Below are 18,687 nucleotides of genomic sequence, written 5' to 3'. Positions count from 1 at the left end.
ACGATATCTCTTTGTCGATCCAAAAAGGTTTGGTCGATCCAAGAATGTTTGATCGGTAGATCAAGAGCTTGGTCGCCCGACTGGTTGCCCTAGAAAGAAGTATAAAATATGCACTTTGTAGGTTTGATTGAACGAAATATACATGGTCTCCCCAAGAAGAAAAGATGTTGGGTCAACTGATTGATCACCCTGTGAAGAAGTGAAATTTGTGCATTACGTGGGTTTTGTTGATCGGACCTATGTGGGTCGTCCAACTTTACGTGAATAACCTTTGAGCACTCATAGAGCTCCATTTCAACACAGTATATTCTAGCATATTTTGAAACAAAGAAACTATATATTAGTACACAAATAAAATATTTATGTGCTCTTTTCAGGGTCACGATACACTTTTTGTAAACTTCTCAGAGATAGTTGTTCTTTCATTGCCAACGAACATTTGTAATAGAAGTATTCTTTTCAAATCATTTCTCGATTAAAGAAGACTTGATTTTAGGATGTAACGTGAATAGGGTTGAGGTTCGCAACAAAATGGTATAGGTTCGAAAATGAAATTTTATATAATGGATAGGTTGAACCGGGGGTTCGTCTTTTATTCTCTTTTTTTGTAAAAAGAAAAATTAATCTCTTTTTGCATGAGGTAGAACTCGCTTACACACTTTTGAAAGCATCAAATGGGATAGTAGATTTAAAAGACGACTATCCAAACACAAGGTTCAACGAGGTTTAGCCTCTTTGAATTCTTTGATTTCGTGGCACGGAGCTCATTTGAAATCTTGGATTTGATGAAATTGAATGATTGATGGAAAATGGCTACCTAAGCACGAGATCTGATATGGTTTACCTTATTAATTCCTCGATTTCGTGGTGTGGAGCTCATTTGAAATTTTGGAATTAATGGATTATGGGATGATTGATGCTTTAACCATACTTCATTGAGTTTGATCCAGGTTACTTTGAATGTCATCTTTTTTTTTATTTGAAATGATATTTTTTTTCTTCAAAATTACCCCAGTATGGGGTGGCATGCCCTGGTTCTAGGTAATTGAAGGATAATGAAGGTTCGAGTGGGTTGACTAGCAGTATGTTAGAGTAGTAGAAGGAAGTCCTCTTATTATTTTGAGATTTTATTTTTCAAGAACATCTTTAGATGTCACTTAATACTTGTCGAATCCAGAGACAGAACTTTTGCATATTTGAATCCTTAACGGTAACTGATTATTTGTAATTAGACTTAAATCTTCTCCTTACGTAAGGGCCAGACTATTATGCTAGACTTTCATTTGATGTTCTTCTTCATTTGTTGATCATTTTCGGTAAGCTTTCCACAAATGCATAGGACTGTTCATTTAGATTTGCCTATGAATCAGCACATATATTTCTCATTATCTTCTTCAATAAGTCTTGTGAGAAAAAGCTTTAAAGAAGAACAAATCATTATATTGTTGACATGAACTTCTTTCCAAGTTGCGAGTTCTATTTATGAATTGAAAATTGAAGTAAAAGTGGTTGATTGAAATTGGACTAAATGGTTTTACAATGAAGGCTTTTGGTGGATAAATGTCATTTTTGAGTATCTTAGACTGAAAAATATGGGGGATGCCTTAGTTTAAATAGATTTTCTTTTGTTTGTTGTTCACAATTTATACTCATGTGGGCTAGGAGTAATCAAAATGGGTCGAAAAGAGTATGACGATAATCTTTAGGTTTTTGGATCATCTTTAGTTCTTTAATCGAATCAAGTCTAACTCTTCAAAATTTACCAGAACACTCATATCGTTCATAAATTCCAAATTCTTTGTAGTCATGAAACTCATAATTTAAAGATGTTTTTGAAATATTTTAATTTTTTTAAATATATATATATTTTTGTTTTTGAGATGAATAATTATAAATTTTTTTTTTTGTTGTTTTTAAAATAAACCTTATATATTAATACCCTTCTTAAAGACGAAGGTATAATAAATATTCCTATGAACGGAATGCATATTTTTTTTTAAAGATATACATTCTAAATTAATACCCTTTTTGAGGACGAATGTCTAATAAATATTCTCAAGAAGGGAATGCACTTTTTTTTTTAATTTTTTAATTTTTATTTGAAAGATGGACATTCTAAATTAATACCCTTCTTGTGGACGAATGTCTGGTAAATATTCCTGGGAAGGGAATGCAATCTTTTTGAATTTTTTTTTGTACTTTTTGACTTTGTTTGGGTAGATCATAATGCTCATACCTCAAAGTTTGCAAAATCAAAGATCAAGTCTGTTCGGATCCTGTCCACAACTTGATCTACCACTTGAACTAAAGTTGATAAATTAGTAGTTGTGTGACCCACAAGTTAGGTCTAGAATGAATGCGCTAATGTAAATATAAACGTGGTGTTCATCTTTTGTTCAATCATTGTTGGTTTCATTTGTGAAGCTGACTCTCGCCATCTCTGAGAGTACTATTTTACTATTTTATTTTGTTTCTGTGTCATTCTTGCCATGTAGTTCCAATCCATCCTCACATCCGTATTGAACCTGTAGTTGTGCCAAAATATTTCGGCCAAGTCTTGCCAGGCTTTGATGAGTGTATGGTCCAGTCCCAAGAACCATTTTAGGGCTAGCCCTGTCAACTTTATTTGAAATAACTACATCAGTAATATGTCATCCTCATCATGTTGGCACATTAATCCGTAATATAATTTCAGATGTGACAGAGGGCACCCTACCCCGTTGTACTTCTCGAATTTTGGGCATTTAAGTTTAGTCGATAGTTGCACATAGGGATAAAAATAGAAGTCTTTGAACCTAGTTCCCCCCAATGTGTTGATGCCTTTGATTCTCCTTATCTCTTCGTAGAGAGACTCAGTCTATTGGACCATCTTCTCATATGTCGTACATTTGGCTTCTGTGGCCCCGTAATCACACTTGTCATCGTGAATGACCACAGAGGGTGGTCGATTCTGTAGAATATAGAGAGAGGGTCTTTGATATTTAGAAATTATGGAGGGTAGAGTAGTCTATTGCCCTTTTGGTGGTTGCTCTAGGGGATCATGATTCGATCCTGACACTTGGTGTGGTACTGTCTAGGCTTGTATGAAGTTGGTGTTGGCCAACACGAAACTTAGCATCTTCTCTTATCATTCTGTGATTTTCAATAGTGTCACAATCCTTACGTTGATGTATGTTACTTCAACTATTGCTAGTTGTGGTGCTTCAAAGGTATTCATGGTGGCTAAAGATAAGAGGAAATACGAAAGCTCCTCTAGTTGTTTATACTTCTTTCACCTGACCATATGTGGACACAAGAAACTAAGTGGTAGTATATTGTCTACAAAAAGGTAAGATGCATGATGTTTATTAAGTCGAGTTAAGTTATGTATTTTAAAGTAAGTAAATTTTAAAGAAAAATGTTTTTCAATGCGGAATCGACATCAATATGGAGTTGGCATCAGCACAGAGCTGGATAGCATACTCTTAAGAAAAAATGTTACATCAGCATGGAGCTGGTATCAGCACGATGTTGGCATCAACACGAAGTTGGATTGTGTACTCTTGAGAGAACGGGTTACATTAGCATGGGACTAGCATCTACACAGAGCCAGCATCAATGCGAAGTTGGGTTGTGTATTTTTTAAGATGATTACATTAGCACGGAGTTAGCATCAACACGGAATTGACATCAACACAGAGTTGGATTGCGTACTCTTGAGATAGTAGGTTATATCAACACGTAACTGGCATCAACCCAGAGCTAGGTTGCGTATTTTTTTTTTAAGATGGTTACATCAGCATGGAGCTGGCATCAATATGAAGTTAAAAATTTGATTACATCAACATGTGACTGGCATCAACATGATGTTGGTAAATTTTATTTTTTGGATTACATCAACACGGGACTTGCGTTAACACAGAATTGGTATTATTTTGAAAAAAAAGATTACACCAGCATGTGACTGGCTTCAACATGAAGTTAGTATTTGAAAATTGGATTACATCAACATGAGGAGGGCATCAACATGGAATTGAAAAAAACATTTTTGTAAAAATAATTTATTATGAACGAATTTAGTTGGAAAAATACCTTTTTTTTAAAGTCTCTAATCTAGCTCTCTGAAATCAAGATTGGCCAGTCACATCCCTAGGGAAGAGGTGTCACACAATGCTTTAACAAGGGCACTTCTAAGTCATCTCATTTCCTTGAATAGATATTGTCTATTCCCTTCATTTCAACAAGGCAAGATTGTTATTAGGCATCGACTTTGATCAAAAAGTGCAATTGGTGCTTTTAAATCTTTTTATTTATTTTTTATTTCTTTAAAATCTAATTTACTAGAAAATAATTGAATTCATTTCGGTTCATTGGCTAATGTCGAACTTATTAGATCGCATATGGACCATAGACACGATTCAGGTCGAAATTGGAGGATGTACCTAATTCGGATAAATTTTTTTTGTTGTGGACCTAATTTGGGTCGAAATTGGATGGTAGACCTGATTTGGGTCAAATTGGATGGATATGGACCTGATTAGGACGATCGTGGATGGAGTCTCGATTAGAGTCAATTGGATGGATGTGGACCCGCTTGGGTCAATCATGGATGAAGCCTCGGTTGGGTTGATCGGATGATGGTTGACCCGATCGAGGGCAATCGTAGATGGTTGCCCTGTTTTGGATTGATTATGGATTGTGGACTCAATCTAGGTCGAATTCTTGAATTGTGGACCCAATTCAAGTCGAATATGGATTATGGGCCCTGTTTGGGTCAAAATTGGATCTTGGACTATGGACCTAGTTTGAAATGGATAGGAGTCGTGGATTTAATTCAAAATAGACTTGGTTGGGGACCCAATTTGAGTTGATCCTTGGTAATGGATGATAGTGGGTTTGATTGTGACTATGGTTGATAGTGCATCACGTTGGGTCAAGATCAACTTTGATTGGTAGAGAATAGGCGGACTTAACTTGGATTATATATGGATACTTAGGAGAGTTGAGTTCCTATTTAAAGATAGTTACTGAAAGTGCCTTCGATCCGCGGGGTATGCGGATCCGCTTTTGACCCTTGAGGTTTGGGAGTCGCCACCTAGTTATTACGGTCTAAGAACCGATCAATGACTCTAAATAGATAAAGAACTAAACTAGAACAGAAAAAAACTGAATTCGGGAATCATGTTACGGGGTTGGAAGGTGTTAGGCACCAACCCCGCCCGACCAAAGTCGGTCTCTACTAATTTTCCAAATAAATTACATTGCTAAAAAACCTAGATAATAATAAAAAAATAAAAAAAAAAAAAGAGATTATACCTTTCCGATAGCAAAGACTTTGTTCCCTCAGATCCGACAAAAATTACTCTTTCTACCGTACTCCCTTGCTTCGTTCTGTTTCCGGATTTGATTTCTGATCTCCGAGGCAAGATATCTCCTTTTTTTTATCTAGATTCTTCAAGTTTGTTATGGGTTTTGAGGTATTTTTGAAAGGCTTTTAGATGTTCTTTAAGTTAAAATCGAAGGAGGGATGTTAGGTAAGGAGTTGGGACTCCAAAACTAGGGTTTATGAGAGGCTAGGGGGGCTTTTAGACCTACTTCTCTTAGGATTTTTGACTTGATACGAAAATAGGGTGTGAGTACCTCTATTTATAGATTTTTTTTAGGGGTTGATTTAGATAGAATTAGTGTTTGATTGGAGTTCTTTTAATTAGAGTTGTGTTTTAGTTAGACTTGTTTTAGGTAGAGTTGTGTTTTAATTAGAACTGTTTTAGGTGGAGTTATGTTTTAATTAGAACTCTATTAGATTTTGACTTTTGGTCTTATTTGATTAACTTTTAATATTTTGACTTTAGTCTTAATTGATTGACTTTTAATATCTTGACTTCAGTCTTGCTTAATTGACTTTAATTTTGACTTTAGTCTCACTTGATTGACTTTAATACCTTGACTTTAGTCTTGCTTGATTGGCTTTAAATTTTTGGAGAACCCCCTTCTATTATATCTTTAATTCTTTGGACCCCCAAATGAAGGTGTCCTTAAAGAAATATGTCACGAACCCTCAATAATTTTTCCTGAGAACCCGATTGATCGATTTCTTTAGTTCAAAATTTTAAATTAATTTCATTAATGTTTCACTTTAATTATTTAATGTTTTATTTATTAATTTTAAATTTTTTAATTATGAAAATTATGAAATTACCGTTTTACCCCTGGAGAGGACTTTTCACGTTTTAAGTCTGTTTTTAATGTTCTAAGATGTTTTAGAATCGATTTTTCATAAGGAATTCAATGAAAATATTAGTTTGTGTCATTTATGGAATTTTTTGTGTGAAATGGTTGTGAACTTTATGAGGGGCATTTTCATAATTTTGTCGAATTCTGTTAAAATTGGTGAAATGATTTATTTGGTTTCGATTTGTTGTTTTATGTGTTTGAGAGAGTTTTTCTAAGCGTAACGTAGGCTCTAGGGTTGTTTTGAGGATATGGGTATTTTGATAATTTGATAATTTTTTAGTGATTTTTATCGTGAAGCTTCTTTTTAGTCTGCAAGATGATGATTTTTATGTTTTTGGGGTCGTATTTTCCTAGCGTAGTGTGGTTTCTAAAGTTTTGTCAGTTCGAGATACCTCATCTGGATTTCTGAAACATATCTGGTAACAAAATAAAGCATTGGAATAAACATCCATTATTGGGAATCATTGTGATCGGGTTGACAAGTTGATTAATCAGGCGGATGTAAAAATGGGATGTCTACAGATGCCCCTCTTTGGCAGAGGGTTGAAGCAAACTAGATAGCAAATCTATTTTGGTAAATAGTGCGATATCCGATTGCCAAAGCTAGTGACAGTTCATTTTGCAGCCTGATTTAGCAATTCATCGGGGTGTTCGGATCCTTGATGGTAAAGCTCTCCCCGAACTAAAAAAATGTTAGGTCCTTGAGTGCAAACTCTCACTGACGGTGTCAGATTCTTGAATTTTAGAAAATTCTCCTTGACTGATGTAACAACTGTGCAAGTGTGTGACTTAAAATCTATGATAAATTTCAAAAAGTTTAAGTTGGAACTAAGTAAAATATGAGCATAAAATGAATATAAATTGAGCATAATTTGAGCATAAACTGAGCATCGACTGAGCATAATTCTGAGAAAATCCTCGACGGTAACTGAGCAAAATCAAAGTTAACCCTTGGCGGCAACTGAGCAAAATCTAAGATAACCCTTGGTGGCAACTGAACAAAATCCAAGATAACCCTCGACGGTAACTGACTGAGCATAATCTGAGCAAACCCTCGGTGGCATCTGGCTGAGCATAATTCGAGCAAACCCTCGGCGGCAACTGGCTGAGCAAAATCCAAGATAACCCTTGGTGGCAATTGAGCATAATCCGAGCAAACCCTCGACGGCAATTGGCTGAGCATAATCCGAGCAAACCTTCGGTGGAAATTGGCTGAGCAAAATCCGAGCAAACCCTCGGCGGCAACTGAGTAAAATCCTAGATAACCCTCGGCGGCAATTGACTGAGCATAATCCGAGCAAACCCTCGGTGGCAATTGGCTGAGCAAAATCCAAGATAACCCTTGGTGGCAACTGAGCATAATCCGAGCAAACCCTCGACGGCAATTGGCTGAGCATAATCCGAGCAAACCTTCGGCGGAAATTGGCTGAGCAAAATCTGAGCAAACCCTCGGCGGCAACTGAGTAAAATCCTAGATAACCCTCGGCGGCAATTGACTGAGCATAATCCGAGCAAACCCTCGGTGGAAATTGGCTGAGCAAAATCCAAGATAACCCTTGGCGGCAACTGAGCAAAATCCGAGATAACCATCGGCGGCAACTGGCTGAGCATAATCCTAGCAAACCCTCGACGGCAACTGGCTGAGCAAAATCCAAGATAACTTTTGGCGGTAACTGACCAAAATTCGAGATAACCCTTGACGACAACTGAGCGAAATCCGAGATAACCTTTGGCGGCAACTGGCTGAGCATAATCTGAGCAAACCCTCGGCGGCAGCTGGCTGAGCAAAATCCAAGACAACCCTTGGCGGCAACTGAGCAAAATTCGAGATAACCCTCAGCGGCAACTGGCTGAGCATAATCCAAGCAAACCCTTGGCGACAATTGGTTGAGCATAATCCAAGCAAACCCTCGACGGCAACTGCCTGAGCAAAATCCAAGATAACCCTTGGCAGCAACTGAGCAAAATTCGAGATAACCCTCAACGGCAACTGGCTGAGTAAAATCCGAGCAAACCCTCGGTGGCAACTAGCTGAGCAAAATCTAAGATAACCCTTGGCGGCAACTGAGCAAAATCCAAGTTAACCCTTGGCGGCATCTGAGCAAAATGAATAGATCTAGGAAAAAGTGGATGAATCTAAGAAAGAATGAATAACTTGGGAAAGAGAAAGTAAGGAAAGAAAAATTGAATCTGGGAATGAACAGATCTGGGAAATAATGATGAATTTGAAAATGAATGATTGAATCTAGGAATGAATAAATTTGATAAATCATTAGTGAATTTGGAAAGAATCATGGAAATAATGAATGAATCTGGGAATAAATCTGGGAAATAAATTCTGAGTAGAATAAAACTTAAAGGTTGAGAAAATTTCCGGGAAAAGATCTGAGTTATCAACAAGTTTTGTGATACTTTTATCCCCAAAAAAAATTGAATAAACACTAATGGAAAGAAAGTTTAAGAAGAAAAACCTTGAAAACTTCTGTTCAAAACATATTAGGCATCTCATTCTCTTTAGGCACATGTTCTAAAATGATATTTAAATCAGAATTTCTTTCTTTTTGATAAACCTGGTTTGACAATATCTAGATTTATTGAGATGGTTAATTTTTATTAGGTCAAGATTGCTCAACAGACAATTTGAACACATGAAACATAACAAGAACTTCTACGACTGAGATAAAAAAAATGCCTTTATTTAAATATGACAAAGAATAGACGAACATGCTTGACTCAAGTGACCTCATCCTTTGAAATTCTGAGACTCTTAAGAGCATCATATGTACAACTTTGAATAGATAAACATTGAAAGTTTGGATTTTTCTTTCGAAGTCTGAAATTAATCTGTCTTTCTCCCTTTCAGATCATTTAATCTAATAAACAATCCTTCGAAAATCAAAGATGATTTCGATGTCTTCTAAGTTTTTGTCCTTCGTCTAATCTTTCTACTGCGGCATGAACCTTGAAAGAAGTTTCGTAGATTCTCCTCTCGGATTCTTCTTTGATGGTGTCTTAACTTTTGTCAAAATTACCCTTCTGGGTTTTCAATCTAGCAGGTTAGGAATTTTATTTTTTATATGTTCTTCTTTTTGCTTAAACTGTCCTTTCAGATTTTCAATCTAACGAGCTTGCCTTGGCTTTTGTCCAGATCGTCTTTTCAGGTTTTTGATTTAGCGAGCTTCTTTTTTTTTTTCTTGGCTTTGATTGTTGCTAAAGTTGTCATTTAAGATTTTCAACCTTGCGAGCTCGCCTTAATTTTTGCCTAAGTCACCCTTTTTGGGTTTTCAACTTAACAGGCTTTTACTTTTCTTCATTAAGAGATCCTTATTAGCGATAGCACAAACTTCCCTTGACCATTTTACGTAATACCTAGGAGGACTTTTTAGGTGGGCTTAGGAGGGTTTAGAAAGAAAGGATATATGGTTCAAAATCCCAAAAAAATGCCCCTAGTCTAATGTTCATTTCCTTAACACCCGGGATGGTAAATTCTGAATGCTGTGATCTTGAAGTGTTTAATCCAATTTGATGGATTACTTTGAGTATTTGAACTCATTGGTGACATTCGATTCTTTTGAGTGTAATTCACGCTCCAAATTTTCTCTCTCTTGACCATGACTCCCTCGCGATGTGATGTGTCTTCGAACTGTCAGAATAACCTCTGATTCTAGAGATATATGTCGTACCCATATCATTAGACCAAAGATTCATTGTTGAAAAATATTAATGTTCACATTAGGTGTATCCTGATAAGATCATGCGAAAACATCTCTGAACTCCTTAAGTAAGTCCATTATTTTTTCATGTTCTTCTAGGGATTGGACAGTTTTGATTCGCACTTCTCAAGAATTATCCTTATATTCAATTTTTAATCAAATTCATTTTCAAAATTTGAAGACTTGTTGCACACATGATAATCGAAAGAATCTTTTTATTTCATTGGAATAGAAGGATTTCATTATTAACCTAGAACAATGACTCTTGTAAAAAGAAATATTCTTTGAAACTTGATACTATGAGACAAAAAATAATGGAAAGACTAGGACAACTAAATGGTGTTTTATCCAGCAGACTCAACATTTCACTTAAAGGTTATCTTCCCTGCGTCGATGAGGTCTTGAATAGCATGGCGGAGAGATATACATTTGTCGGTGTAATGACTTGTAACTTGGTGAAACTCGCAGAACTGGTGACTTTCGTCATTACTTTGAAAGGCATTGGGAACGGATTTAGGCTGTAATAGTCTTTTCTTTATTAACATCCTCAATGCGATACTTAAAATCATTCCGAGATTATCAAACTTTCTTCTAGGCTTGGATTGTTTAATAACATTAACTGTCGATTGTGTTGGATTTGAGTTAGCAACCTTCAGACTAAAATGCTTCATAAACTCTTCCATGATTTCTTTCCAAGTATGAAGTCGAGACTGTATTAACAATATAATCCATTCAAGAACGGGTCCTTTGAGAGTGGTGCAAAATAATTGTGCCATTTGTTCACTTCTTAAACCTCGAAGATGCATGTCCCCAACATACGAGCATAGGTGAGTTCTTGAACAGGAAGTTCCGTCGTATTTAGGTATGCTTAATAATTCATATTTTTTTGAAGTATTGATTCTAATCGTCAAATCCCTTCTATGTCTGTCTTCGTTATCTTGGCATGCCCCTATCGGGTGGCATTGACAATCATGATTCATCTGGTTCACAGAATCTTGTATGATTACGTAGATTAACCGTGTTGAAGATTGATAATCCTTCGAAAATAAATTAGAGATCACGATCAACAAGGGTAGAGGATTTGACCAAACAATAGAGACTATGCTTAGGCAGTAAGTTAGATGACTTGACAGAATGACCGGGGTAAAGACACAAAATAGGATGATGTAGAATGTCTTAGAGCAATTTCGACCAAATAAAATATTTTATTTTTTATTAAATCCGGATGCATCCTTTATCATTACCAGGTTTACCAAAATAAGAAATTAATATAATGACCTACAGTCCGATGGACAAAGTGATGTGACCAATTTAATTCATTTGATCATATGCAAGCATAATGAAATAATAGGAACCCGTTGATTTGACTGGTTCCATGAATGACATCACGCATCCAATCAAGTTGTTAGTTCTATTTAAATCGATCTAACCGAATAGACTAAATTAGATTTTTCTTTGCTTGTAATCAATTGATCCATTTGATCATGTAAAAGTTAATTAAAAAGTTTATTCCAAATAGGTCAATCGATTTACTACAAACTAACTAGATCCATAAGTATTTTAATACGTTTCCAAGGTCCATGCAAAAATAGATTTTTTGTAAGTCATTTTCTATGAAAGAATAAATCATTTTGTAAATTATTTGTCCCTTATTTTCTTTTGGAAAACATTTTCTGATAAATATTTTTTTTTGAAAAATCTTGTTCTTATGAAAAATATTTTCTGAAAAATATTTTTTCTTGGAAAACATTTTTTCTCTGAAAAATAATTTTTATTTGGAAAGCATTTTCTCTTAGAAAATCTTGTTCTTATGGAAAATATTTTTTGGAAAACGTTTTTTCTTAGAAAATATTTTTTCTAAAGAATAACACTTTTTTCTGGAAAACACTTCTTTTGGAAAACATTTTTTTTGAAAAATACTTTTCTTTTGTAAGCTATTTTTCTTCTTTGAAAATTTGATTTCTATTTCGATTTAAATGGCCCAGTCCATCAGGATTATTGGATCGTGTTGGGCTGGGTCATTTGCAAGAGATGAATTCTTTATTGGGTCGGTGCACCCATTTTAATTTCAAATCAAGTTAAACAACAAAAAAATTTATCCTTGAGGACAAACCCGCACATTCCTGATCTCAACATTCATATACATTCATCTCATCATTCACATGCATTCTGATTTCATCATTCACATACACTCATCAATCAAAAGGTTTCATTCAATAAACAACCTGGGAATACCCACGATAAGTTCGAGTCGTACCTACAAGGAAGGTTTCTAGACTTTAAGCTTACTACGTGCAATGCATTTTTATCTAGCCACCCTTGCCCAAGCACACCTATATACCTCTCGATACATGGTGACTTGATTTGATATACCGTATAGGTGATAATCTAAAACCTCAATTCACTTCTCTGAAACCAAAAACAGCCAGTTTGATCTCCAGTTGAGAGGTGGCGCACAATGCTGAGCAAGGGCCCACTTAAATACCTCTCGTCTAGAATAGACATAGTCTATCCCCCTCGTACAGTAGGGTATAGCGGGGCAAGATTTTACTTAGGCACCGATTTTGACTAAGAAGTGCAATTGATATACTTAGATTATCTTTTATACTTATGGGTACGAGTCAAGAGTTGTAGCTTTCATAAATGGTTTGGCATCCCACGAGGGGACCGACCACATACTAGTACTACGTTGGCAATCGGGACGTGCGACCGTGTGGCTCACAATAGGTCAAAGGCTCAGGTCGCTCCAGCCTGGGTGCATCAATATACCTCTCATGATCAAACGGTATTAATGCCCCAGTTTGATATACCCTAAGGTACGTGACTAGAGTTGTGGTTTTCATGAATGACGTTGCATCTCCGAGGAGACCGGACCACACACTAGTGCCACGTTGGCTATATGGGACGTGTAAGTCAGTAAAACAGTAAACGTGCATGTGGTGTGTGCAAAGCAGGGTAGGGTGTGCCCGGGGCCTTTTTCAAACAAAATGGGCCAATGGGCCTGATCATACTATTAACATATTAAAATACATAAACCGTAGCATCTAAATCCAAATCAGGGCATGTACATCAAAATTAGGATCATGGCATATGTATGAGATATCACATAAATATAAATGAATTGATCGTCAATCAATGGCATGTGATCAAGGTATTAAAGAAGGTTGGATATACCATAGGCATCAAAATATGGCATATGATAATTAATTAGATCCGATCATTGCAAAAGGCACAATTTTGTAATTTTCATAGTCCAATCAAAAGTTGCTTTGAGTGATCCTAAAATAATTCAAAATTTCAAGAGATATCGAGAATGAAATAATGATTAATGAGATGAGAATTTTTTTTATTTATTTTATTATTTTTTTGAAAAACATGCATGGCAAATCCTTTGAGAACATAGGCTAGTGTGACCAACTCATACGGTTTCGAATTTTACCAAGAGTCATTCGGTCACGTGGTTCATCATATTGGTAACCCAATGTCATAAACTTCTAGTTTTAGTAGAAACGTTTGGATATAAACTTCACTTTTTATTTGATCCAATGTTTTGAAAATGGGCGATCACAAAATCAAATTTAAAATAAAAAGAATTTTCTTGAAATATTTTTTTTTATGAAAAAAAAATAATTTCTTAGACTTTCACCCTCCATAAGTACGTGACATTGAATCACTCTTAAATGTCACGTGATTATTTAAAAAAAATCTTAGACTTTTGTCCTCTATAAGTAGTGACATTGAATTACTCTTAAATGTCACGTGACGATTTCAATGACTCGTAGTAAAAAAAATAACTTACTAAGCTAGTAAGACTAGCTTATTCATAAAAGAAATTAAAACAACAAGTTTTATGTTGCTGTCAGCAACATTCACAGGTTTATTATAAAAAAACGTTGCTAATCAACACCTCAAATTTTTTTTTTCTTTTCTATATGTTGCTGCAGCACCCCAATTCACACCACCTCTTTGTTTTTTCTTTTTTTTTTTCTTGCTAACAAAACCACCCACTTATAATTATTTTCTTTCTGCATCTTTTGACTTTGCTGCCAAAGGACAGACCACACACCTATAGCCATCACTCAGGTAGCAATCTTGACGGATGATCATTTGGTGATGTCTGGAAGTTATGATTTGTTCCAAGAATGAAGTTTCAAAAGATGAATTTGACGCCATTAATGGAAAATCAGCAAAGAAGAAATCGAAACTATGAAAGAGAGAGAATTTATTATTATTATTATTATTCACCATATACAATGGCAAACACGTTCATGATGCGAACCTCATCCGTTCCCCTTTATCACATTTTATCGATTTTGAAACTTTTGGGATTGAAATCCCTCCAGAAATATCTCGACTTTGATCTTCATCAAGCTCAATCGAACATGCATTAGTTCACTACGTCAAAAAAGTTAAAATTCGCTACTATTATAGCGGTAAACTCGGCGGCCCAAGACCAACGTTTTTTTTACAGGCCGAATTAAGCCCAAGAACAAATTTCGACAGCCTCGGCCCATCGAACCACCGAATTTTTTCTTTTAACAAAAAAATAAATAAAAATTAACGTCTTAACAGACTTCCTTCTCTCAACCATTTCAGAGCAAAACAGATCGAAGAAAGTTGCAGACGAATCTCACTCTCTCTCACAGATAACCTTCCCTCTTGATTTGGTTCGATCAAACCAAGAAGCATTCGAGAACACCGAGCGATCGAGAGCACCAAACGATCTCTCACTACGAATTGATTTGTATGCAATCAATTTCGGATCTATCGAGAGCACCGAACGAGCTCCTGTCACTTCGTCGATGGATTTTTAATGTCTTAGAACTCAAATCGAAGAAGATATTAGAGCTCAAGTAAAAAACCCTACGAATTGAAGCTCAATCATCAGTGCCATCGATCAAATCACGTTAGATCTCAACTGTAAGTCCATCTCTCTCAAAAACCCTAAAAATCCCTAATTTTTTTTATTAGTTTGTTTCCAAATGATGTAATTTCATCCCTGTTTTCCTCGACTGTGTAATTTGAGCATGTTAAACTACTTTTACTCAAGGGAATCGTGAAGGTGTTTCTTGATCTTCTATAGATGAACAGCAACCTTGTTTGAAATCGAGAAAAAATCTTCTCTTCTTGATGTTCAATAAATAAACAATATTGCTGGGGTTAAGTTTTAATGTTTTAATTTTTGATCTTCTTTGAAATTTAGGCATTTTAGTCTTTCTTCTCATGTTTGTTTGGAATTTTGAACTTATCTGAATTATATCTTCAGCTCTGAATCTCAATTCTCAATTCAATTATTGAATATCTAAATCTGACAATAACGTGGAAATATGAATCAGCCAATATGGATAATATGCCAACAGAGCTGTTTCTGATCTTCACTTAATTGGTTTCATGTTGTATAGATAGGTTATCCATATCAACAATGCTATGATTTGTGTCGCCCGTGAGTGAGTGAGTGAGCATGTGTGCATGTGTTGGGGGAGAAGGGGTCGATTGCTGGGATCTGTCGTGAGGCAGGAAGACATAGTTACATGATTCTTACTTTCAAGGGTCTATTGCCTGGCTTGCTTGGATAGGGGCTATTTTCTTGCTTCTATTGGTAGCTCTGACTAAACATGTTGTGGTTTTGCTCACACGCTTTACAATAGTAGTGTGGACTGCATTCAAGGGGATGCAGTCATTTAGACAGTATAGGACATTTATGTTGTGTAATACTAAAATTTTACTCTCTTCAACTTTGGAACTACTGAGTATTACACTAGCAATGCTTACAGGTGGTCATTCTCTTCAGAGTTACTTTTATTATCCCCGATGTCGCTTGTCAATTAGCTAAGAAGATCATCTACCATTGTTGGGACCTATGCCTCTATGGGGCAGGCTTGCAATTGATGCCTATGGCCCTGTAAGTGACAATGCTGGCGGAATTGCTGAGATGGCAGATGGCTGGAATGAGCCACAAGATCATATTGGCAAGGTAATTCAAAATCAGCAATGCTGTCGGGAGATTTAGACAAGGATTCAACACTTAGAGGGTATGTGAAATTTGGCAAGATTGATCCGGCAATGAAAATTTTGAAACAGAACCAGAAAACTTTCCAATCTAATAGACCATCCAGCATGGTGAAGAAAGAGGCTTTACATTCAAAATGGTTGTACAAGCATGGCCACAGCGTCCATCATGAGTAAGTGATCCTGCTGAAGTTTTTTATAAAATGTTTAGTTTTTAAAACTCCAATTCAAATGTTTCCTTTCTTTTTGGCACTCTTATTGTTGCCCATCACTACTAGCAGAGCTGTTGGAGACGATTGTTGTGGTGGACGAAGAGTCGAGCCTGCTGTTGGAGACGAATTAGTATGTTTTGTTTTACTTTCTACTTGTCTTATTATTTGAAGTTCATGGATGAATGCATACTCTGATATTCTGATGATAGTAATGAAGTACTGCAACATATGTTACTTATCACTTACAAGGGAAAAAAAGAAGAAAAAAGTGAGGAAAAATTGATCTCACATCATTTCTAGCCTTTCTTACAAAGTTCTCACAGACGTGGCTTTCTTTGTGTAGACAACAATGTTGGCCAAAATTTTAATGGTTGAACCATTTGAATAAGGTAACCTCAATGGTAGAATCACATTCTACTTAGCTTAGAAGAATATGAAACATTTTTACATAAACTAGCCTCGCTTTAATTTTTTAAATTTCCTTTCTTGTAGGGTAATGTTTGTTATTGGTTGAGTTGCAAGTAGGATTGATGTTTTCTTTGAGGGTGTTTGTACATTGGATGTAGGAGTAGTAGTAGTAGTAGTAATGTGACCAATTGTTGTTATTTAGCTTTTAATTTCTGTTCTATTCTCTATAACCGATTTGCCCGTTCTTTTTTCTAGTAAACAGAAGTTGTTTGAGTTTAGTGTGGGGTTGCTTGTCGTGGTGTTTGCTTATCCTTACATAAAAAAGGTTACAATATCAAACAAATGTTCAGCTGTGTGAGCTAGATGCAGCCATTGATAAGTGTTCAATTAGGGGTCCATATTCGAAGTGTTCAGCTTGCTTTGATTAAGAATGGTTTGACGAATTAGACTTGCTGGAATGAGTCAAAGAATGGAGGGAAGGCTTAGAACACATAGTTTGAGAGCTTGTTTCCCTCCCATTTCCCCTGGTTGATTGGCCATGACTACCTTTGATTATCACCTGTTTGGGGACATGGTGTTCCCTCAACTTGTGCATAGGCAAAGAGGGCAAATAGGTTACTACTAATGGCCCTCATTGCAATGCAATGTTTTGGTCAGGTGAAAAACTGAAGCAATCTCAACCAAAACTTTTTCCAAAACATTTAATGTTTTGGGTTCAATATTTTAGTCCAAACTCGAGCCAAAAACATTCCAAAACAACATGAAACTTCGAAACATCGATGGGAATATGGGGTTGGCATCCCAAATATTGGGGTTGGCATCCATCACGATTTCTTTGTCACCATTTGACTTTATTTTGAGCCATGATATCTCCACACATTTTTATATTGCAAAACACATTAAATGCATTGCAGGCTTTCAAACGTTTCTGCAATTACATTTAAATGTTTTGCCATATAAAATAAGAATGTGGCCATATGTCATTCATACATTGAAACTAGCAGACTGCATGTACAATGCACGTGTTGCTTAATGATATTATTTTTCTTTAATGCTTAGTAGAGTTTTCTGAAAAATAAGAGTTTTTTGTTGTAATGGTAGTAACAGAAATGTAATTGAAAAGATATTTGGGTAGTAAATTAACTATTTTACTTCTGTGTACATCATTTTTGTTATAAAGCATGAAGATTTTTAAGGATAATATAGGAGTTTTTCTTATTGATGTAATTAAAAATTTTGTATTTAAATTAATAATTGATGGCATAGGGAATTTTTTGATAGAAAGTGAGCAAAATGTCGAATGTCAAGGGTCTGTTCTCTCTGGATCGTAGAATGTTTTTTTATTGATCCAGTGTAGAAGCACGAGGCTTATGCCTTGCTTTTCTTATGGTCCCAGTGTGTGACTCGCACCTTTACATTCAAAACAATAGAAGCTCGTAGCTTGATTTATCTTCTATATACAGGGTTTATGCACCTTTTCCGCCAATTAACTTTAATCTATTTTTGTTTTTTAGGTATTGGAATGATCCTGAAAAAACTACATCACAGCTACCTTGTGAGGAAAGTGAACATAGATGCCAAGATGTAATACCCAATAACCTGCTATGCACGTCAAGGGAGCCTAATCCTATTCCTACCATCAACAGTTTTCAGGGTCAAAATTTGATTTTTTGCATTGTTGGCATATGAACTGTGCAATCCATCTAGTTATCATGAATCATCAAAGCTGTTCAACAGTGACTAACTGTCTTAATTGGTCTTGACTTACTCCTTTTATGTACTTCTACTTGTTGGACCTTCTTGGCAGTCATATATAACTGTCTGTTATTTACTGTTTTTCTTTGATCTTCAGCTACAGTTTGAGAAAGTCTTCTATGAGAAGTACTTCCCAAAGGCGATGCAGGATGAGAGGATAAGAGATTCCATGGACTTGGTATAGAAGACTCTGACAATAGCAAAATACAAGGCTAAGTTTGCAGATCTTTCACATTTTGCATCCCACTTGATTGCTATAGACGAGTTTAGGATTGATCAATTTAGACATGTTCTGAGGCCTACCATCCAAGAGAAGCTTGTGGCGATTAGAATCAATACCTATGCAAAGATGGTTGATAAAACCCTATTAGTAGAGA

The 18,687-nt window shown here is 35.8% G+C and overlaps 1 long non-coding RNA gene across 3 annotated transcripts; it reads left to right on the top strand.

Moving 5' to 3' along the window:
- The first annotated feature begins 14,325 nt into the window (after nucleotides 1–14,325).
- Nucleotides 14,326–18,397, top strand: LOC147410707 (uncharacterized). Of its 3 annotated transcripts, XR_015177526.1 has the most exons (4): nucleotides 14,326–14,846; nucleotides 15,701–16,108; nucleotides 16,217–16,277; nucleotides 18,070–18,397. It is a non-coding gene; the product is annotated as an uncharacterized LOC147410707 (long non-coding RNA). The 3 variants fall into 3 exon arrangements; XR_015177527.1 differs by lacking the exon at nucleotides 18,070–18,397 and having other exon boundaries at nucleotides 15,718–16,108; nucleotides 16,217–16,848; XR_015177525.1 differs by lacking the exon at nucleotides 18,070–18,397 and having other exon boundaries at nucleotides 16,217–16,848.
- The last annotated feature ends 290 nt before the right edge of the window (nucleotides 18,398–18,687 follow it).

Source organism: Akebia trifoliata, chromosome 1 (genome assembly GCF_017979445.1).
Source record: "Akebia trifoliata isolate Shusen 1 chromosome 1, ASM1797944v1, whole genome shotgun sequence".
Taxonomy (NCBI): domain Eukaryota; kingdom Viridiplantae; phylum Streptophyta; class Magnoliopsida; order Ranunculales; family Lardizabalaceae; genus Akebia; species Akebia trifoliata.
This window is presented reverse-complemented; position numbering and strand designations above follow the sequence as displayed.